General features: G+C 42.1%; 1 pseudogene; it reads right to left on the bottom strand.

The window, feature by feature from the left end:
* Positions 1 to 2,095: 2,095 nt before the first annotated feature.
* LOC141359005 (5S ribosomal RNA) lies at positions 2,096 to 2,212 on the bottom strand (annotated as a pseudogene).
* Positions 2,213 to 7,462: the final 5,250 nt, after the last annotated feature.

Raw genomic sequence — 7,462 nt, 5'->3', positions numbered from 1 at the left:
AAGCAGAGGATGTCTCATTGGATAGTTGATACTATCGCCCTGGCTTACAATTTGCAGGGCATTCCTTGCCCCTTTAATTTGAGAGCGCACTCCACTCGGAGTGTTGCCTCATCTTGGGCATTAGCTCGTGGTTCCTCGCTAACAGACATCTGTAGAGCTGCTGGTTGGGCGACACCTAATACGTTCATTAGATTCTACAATGTTCGTATCGAGCCTGTATCCTCTCGTGTTCTGTCCTCACCAGGGAGGACACGGAGAGCAGACTCGCAAGTCGGCTTGCAGCCTCCGACTGAGGCTCCAAATTGAGTTTCAGTATGGAAGGCTAACAGAGCAAAAATGCGTAATGGTTTGATTTGCTCTCTCCACTGCCTTGACAGCCTTTGTTGCGGAGCATTGGCTGTCAGCCTTTCACTAGCTGTATTCTTACGAACCTACGGGTTTGGCCAGGGCCCCACATTGTGTCCCAACGGGTTCCTTTGTGAGTATTATTCCGTGGGGTTAATCCTACCAGCCCACGTTTCCCTTAGCAGAGCACTGCTTTGCTTACACAGCCACGGCTGTCATTTATACCTCAACTACGGTTGACTTTCGTCCACCATTAGCCCTTAACGGGGCGGTGGCTTCCGCAGCGTCCCTATACCGCTCAGTTAGGGCGCTTCCCAGTCGCTGGCACTACTGTGGGGTTAAAGGAACATCTAGTGCCCGGCCTTCTGCCTTGAAACCTAATTCTCCTATCCTTAAGTGGAACCGGAGGGCTTTAAGCAGACACTGGAAGAGGTCAGCCCCTAGTGGCGTTTTAGTAGGGTTTCCCAATTCGTCGGTCACGACGTGACGTCGTAGTGACCGACTGAAAGGGAACGTCTCGGTTACGGATGTAACCCTCGTTCCCTGAAGGAGGGAACGGAGACGTCACGTCCCGTCGCCACAGGTGCTGCCACCTGCTGTTTAGGCCGGTCACCTTCCGGCTTTCTCAGCGAACAGAAGCTGATTTCCCTATTTGCACGTGCGCCTTATATACGCACCTGGCGGGGCGGCGCCAGCATTATGCAAATATCTCAATGCCAAGTTCATTGGCGTTTTAGTAGTATTCGAAGCAGATTGGTCTCTCTAAGCGAGCTCCCAATCCGTCGGTCACGACGTGACGTCTCCGTTCCCTCCTTCAGGGAACGAGGGTTACATCCGTAACCGAGATGTTTTATGTTATTTAAAGGGCGCATTAGTAATATGCGCCTATAAATGGGAGGACAACGCGGGTTTGCTTATCACAAAGTACATGAATGCCCAGCAGCACAAAAATGCTTTTAAATATGAAAGATTAAAGGATTGAATGTAAAAGATTATTATTGAGTCTCTTGGACATAAATGAGGACTAATTATGAGACGTTAGAAGGCGCAAAGAGCTGCTTCACCTGCAGCCTGGTAAGTAAATAAATGCTTGCTTTAAACAAATGCATCTGTTTTTAAATGTTTTTTTTTTTAATGCTACCTCACGGATTTATTGTATATGATGACTCTGTACCTGCAGATATGGTGAGATGAGAAACATTTTTAAGTAATGCTTAAAAAAAATCTTTGCTAAAAAAACCGCTGTCCAAAGTGCTGAAACGTGTGGAGAGCCGTTTGTAAATTCTTTATCTCCTGTTTGTTACAAATAAAGTATTTTTATATTTGTTACATTTATATAGCGCTTTTCCAGTGCTCAAAGCGCTTTACATATGAATGGGGGAATCTCCTCAACCACCACCCATCTCCAGCATCCACCTGGAAGATGCTACGCCAGCCATATTGCGCCAGAACGCCCACCACACACCAGCTTATTAGTAGAGAGGAGACAGAGTGATATAGCCAATTAGTATGAGGGGATGATTAGTAGGCCAATGGGCAAGTTTGGCCAGAATGCCGGGGCACACCCCTACTCTTTTTCGAAGGACATCCTGGGATTTTTAATGACCACAGAGAGTCAGGACCTCGGTTTAACGTCTCATCCGAAGGACGGTGCTTTTTTGACAGTATAGTGTCCCCGTCACTATACTGGGGCATTAGGACCCACACAGACCACAGGGTGAGCACCCCCTGCTGGTCTCACTAACACCTCTACCAGCAGCAACCTGGTTTTCCCAGGTGGTCTCCCATCCAAGTACTGACCAGGCTCAGCCCTGCTTAGCTTCAGTGGGCAAGCTGTCTTGGGCTACAGGGTGATATGGCTGCTGACATTTTTAGAGTACAAACCTTTATCTTACATACTTGTAAATTATTTTTTGATGATATTGGATAGCCATACATTTCAAAAACGGGTTTTAAAATGTGTTTTTTATGTGGCGGTACTATACCACATTATGTCTTTCCTCCTTCCATTCATATCTTCTCGGCCTACGTCTGGGAACATGGAGGAGGAAAGGGGAGAAGGGAGAAGAGATGAGGAAGAAAGAGCAGAGGCAAACACTGAGGAAAGACATGGTCAAGAAATACAGGGAGGAAATTACATGGCAGAAAGGCACAGGGAAGAAATAAGTGCAGAAGAGAGTAGGATGGATAGTCTGGTAGAGGACTTTACTGGAGATGAGGAGAGCAGAAAGAGGCAGAGCAAATGCCTTTACCCAGCCACGACAACGCCGCAGAAGGGTAGAGGCCTCATCAATTTCCTGTTTTGAAAAGAAAATTGTTGAAGCTATAGAAAGCTCCAGCTGTCCCACTCCTGCTGTATCAGATGATCCTGACGTGCAGTTTCTGCAAAGTTTGCTGCCATCCCTGAAGACACTTGATACCAAATCCAGGGAACTCGCCAAGCTGAAAATCCACCAGCTAATTTTTGAAGCCAAGTTTAACTGTGAGTTTTTGATATCTCTTGTTGATATTCTTTTATAAATTGTGAATGGTGGTGACATTGAATCAAAAATATAACTGTGCTTTTTTGCAGAAATCCCTGATATGCAATGTTCATTCTCTCAAACACATATCACATACACACAAGTATGGGTTTTGATGGTTTACATAGTGTAAGTTCTCACTCAGGTCCTGTTATGTTATTAATGGTTATGTTCTGGCATGTTCACTGACACACACTACCCACACATTACAAACATACATGACATACATTCAACATTTCTTTAATAAAAGTTACTTTGATTACTAATTTACTTGAATTTACTTGTGTAATGCTACTTTGATTTTTGTTTAGGCAATCAGTAAATCTGCTATATATCTGATTGTAATGCCATATGATATATAATAATAATAGTAATAATAATATATGTCATAATAATAATAATATAAAAAGTATTATTGAATCCTCTGTCTAAAAACTGTTATAATACTAATAATACAGACCCTTTTAACTATTAATATTAATATCATCATAATATAAAGCTGCAGGTTAAATCATTTTATATCATTTAAGTAAGATTTGGCATGCACAATTAATAAGGGACAACCACACACTGAACTGGAAAAAGGCTTTTGTGAAACTGTGGTGGCCCTTAAAAGGGCTTTTTTGTTTGTAGCAAGACTACTACACCAGGTGCTGCCATGGAACCTCACCATGTACAGAGGAAAAGAATTATGTGTAGGTTTCCCTCACATGGACAGCCTCTCTTGAGGAATTGTTAGCGCCTTGACGGGTGATGCCTTGCATTCTACAGTTTGGTCCATCCATCACTGGTGCAGAAGGGTCTGTTGTTTTCTTTTTCCGCAGGAGATTGTGGAGGACACATGTCGCTTTCACACAGATTTCAACATTGTGAGGGTGCTGACCCATTACTGTGTGGTACATTCGGAACCTAGACGACAAGATGCAAAATGCATTTTCCACAACCAACCTAGCCCGGGACAGGCGGTAATTAAAAATGCGTTGCCGTCTTTGCAGGTTCTTCCCTGGATAAGGTCGCAGGAGATGGCGACGGAGTGGGCTTCATCCCCTACAAAAGCATGAGGTAGTGGGCCTAGATGTTCAGCTCCTGGTAGACATGGATCTGGTGGAATGTTAAGAGTGCCAGCTTCAAGGGCCCTTCCGAAAGCAGAGTCCCTTAGGGTACCACCATCACTTCCTCGGCCATAAGCACCAACATTGATTACTGTAAAGCAGTAGTTGGCATCAACTACTGCAAGTAATACAATGGAGTAGGTCCCTTTGTAATTATAGAAAAGGGAGCCCGAGTTTGGTGGAGCTAGGGTTACCACCCGTCCCGCCACACAACAAACTTATGAAAATATTTTAATCGTTTTTTGCATGATAATTGTTTAACGCTGCCACACAAAATAAATAAAAACTATCACCACAATGCTCACCAAAATGTTTTCCCTTATCTCATGTATTAATATTTTTTATTGTAACAATTTATGATTTTATGATTTCCCTTATCTTATATTTTTTATTGTAACAATTTATGATTTGCAAAAATAACTGTTGCATCTGTGTAGATTAGATAAGCAATGCGCGTTGTGCGCGCTATACATTATGGTCAAGCATGCGCCCTTAAAATAGCATAATGAACCACGCGCAACGCGCCACTGACTTTAGACTAGTTTTTTTTTGGTTAGTAGCGCAATTGTTTTTTGAAACTGCAAAATAGCATAAGAGATGGTTTGCGCCGGAGCACGCCTCCTTTTTTGCGCTGAACCGCCCAGGGAGCGCAAGTTCATTCCCTAGTTTGCCGACGTGCGTCTGTGGAGGGAAAAACCTGCTGTGCGCCAGTGCAAAATACGAAATGATACATGCGTCACTGACAAAGTCAATTGCGCTGGGTGCAAGATAGGGCCCACTGAGTTTTTTGCCATATGCACTCTTGTGCAAGCAATGACCAAACAAGTGTAAGTTAAACCATACAAACAGCACGTTCACATCTGCACACGTTCACATCTGCACATTTCCATATCATTTCCCCACAACTAAACAAACTGAACAGCATGATGTAAGGATGTCTTGCATTTATACACAAATCCGGACACCTCACAAATGTGTAGAAAATACATGGATGAATGAATACAAATAAAAGAAAAATAAAAGAATAAAGTTTGATTTTAAAGTGCCCATCTTATGACTGCTTTTCCACAAGTTATATAGGTGTATGAGTTCCATAAAGCATGTTTCAAAAAATTTTTGCTCGAAATAGCTTGTAGGAAAAGATTGTTACCCATCTCTAGGAGCCTCTGTTTCAAGGCAGTTCAGATTGTGCCGTTTTGAGCCAGTCATTACATATTTATGAGTTGCTGCTCCTTTGATCACGCCCCACTACTAACGTCATGTGCCCGTGCGCATGCTCAGTGGTATCGTGAGCAGTACAGACCATACTGTGTTATTATTTTATATATTATTATTAACGGTTTATGTTGCCAACAGACAAATCATGCAGAAAAGTATCACTAATAAGTAACGTTACACTACAGGAGAAGAAACTCATGACACACAATGATTCCAGAGTAAATTGTGATGTAACGTTAGCAGTCTCAACAATAAACTCGTTTTCCCTGGACAATACTAACATATTCCCGTTATAAAACATTTTCAAACGCATTATTTTCGCAAATTACAGAAATTAAGACCCGGCGGGGGATGTATACTGCTTGTGGACCGCGTGCTAATTGCTAGAAGCTAGCGGGAGCTCCGGACCGTACAGTTATTAGAGGCTCGGGGGTTAGCCACGTCAGAAAAGCCGGGGCGGTAAGGCCCGGTCTCTGTGTGTCAAACTAATCATGACACAAAGATTCCAGCGTAAATTGTGATGAGCAGTCTCAACAATACACTCGTTTTCTCTGGACAATACTAACATATTCCTGTTATAAACATTTTCAAACGCATTATTTTTGCAAATTACAGAAATTAAGACCCGGTAGGGGATGTATACTGCTTGTGGACCGCGTGCTAATTGCTAGAAGCTAGCGGGAGCTCCGGACCGTACAGTTATTAGAGGCTCGGGGGTTAACTTAGCCTCGTCAGGAAAGCCGGTGCGTAAGGCCCGGTCTCGGTTAGTTTGGCAAAAAAAATTTAGCTCTAGCATCATAAATGTAGTATTTTGTGATAGAAGATGACAACATGCCAAATATAACGTGACTTCTTACCTTTTGTGTTTGATACAAAGATCGCGAATCGAATCCAGTCTGTTTCAGATGTGTGAATGATCCATGAAAGTCCAGTAAAATACAATACAAATAAAAAACACATCCATTTTTGTCCACAAATGCGTATAATCCGTGGGAGCTACATAGTCTGTTGTTTACATCAGATTTCGCATGAAGGTCTTATCGCCTACAATCTGATGACTATTTGCGTCGTAACACACTGTATATAAGATTACTCCGGGTTCCAATAACCACGCATTACAACTTTGTTTTTAAAAGTAGGCGGGAGTATAATCCATAATATCCAAATAGCGCTGTTATTTCAGTGAGACATAATAACAGCAGGGTATCAGCGAGCGAAGTGACTGACTGCTCTGTGCTCTCTCTAGCTCCCTGGTGGGTGGGGACCAGCGAGTGGGGTGGTGGGCGGGAAAATTCAAACTGAATGTGACGAAACGGTTTGTGACGTCACAGCGGAGCTGAGTTTGAACTCGCGCAATCTGAGACTCAAGGCAGAGGACATTCAGAAACGTGTATCTCACTCAAAACAGCATGGATGGATTTTTTTCCAAGTTTGTATGCTTGTGGGAGCATCAGAGACACAAAATAACACCCCAAAACCCAGAAAAAGTGAGTTTTTCATAATATGGGCAATTTAAAGAAACATGTATTATATATAATAAATCTAGAGTTGATTTGCACAAACAGATAAGTTCCATATGAAATTCTAAAATTTATTAAGCTAAGTTTTTAAGCTCCTGTTTATGTTCAGTAATTGCACTTTAATGGCAATGAAAATAACCTAGTCATATAAAAACATGATAACAAACAGACACACACGTTCTTTTTTGTTTACTGTTTGCATGTTTAAAGGCAGATACTGACAAGTTTGTGTTGTGAACATGAAAATAAATACAGAGTTAACCGTCAGAAAAACATCTGTGTGTGTGTGTGTTTGAGATTTTTTCTCAAATGACACGTAACGTGATGTTAATGTACCCATTTCAGGACTGAGATAGGCTGCTTTACTTGTATATAAGCAGAACAATGAGACTTTTAAGGAGAGGTTTGTGAAAACCCTCCAAGTAGTCTGAAATTCAGTGCTTTTGCGCTTACTTCTCTATCAGATCGGAAGTAACGAGTAACTTACTTGAGTAGTTTTTTCATCTAATACTTTTTTACTCTTACTCAAGTAAATAATTAGATTGATACTTTTACTTGAGTACAGATTTTGGGTACTCTACCCACCTCTGCGCATAATCAATGCTTGCTTAAAAAAAGTTGGTCGCTCTATATCCTTGAGCCCCATGCAGCCAAACGAACATTACTAGACAGTTCAGGCTCACTCGCCACTCGAACACGACTGTTGCGCCTTAGTTGAACTGCTGACTAGGTTGTTGTCAACTTT

This window comes from Misgurnus anguillicaudatus, chromosome 22 (genome assembly GCF_027580225.2).
Source record: "Misgurnus anguillicaudatus chromosome 22, ASM2758022v2, whole genome shotgun sequence".
Classification (NCBI taxonomy): Eukaryota; Metazoa; Chordata; class Actinopteri; order Cypriniformes; family Cobitidae; genus Misgurnus; species Misgurnus anguillicaudatus.
Note: the sequence above shows the minus strand (reverse complement) of the source record. Positions and strands in the feature narration are given on the sequence as shown.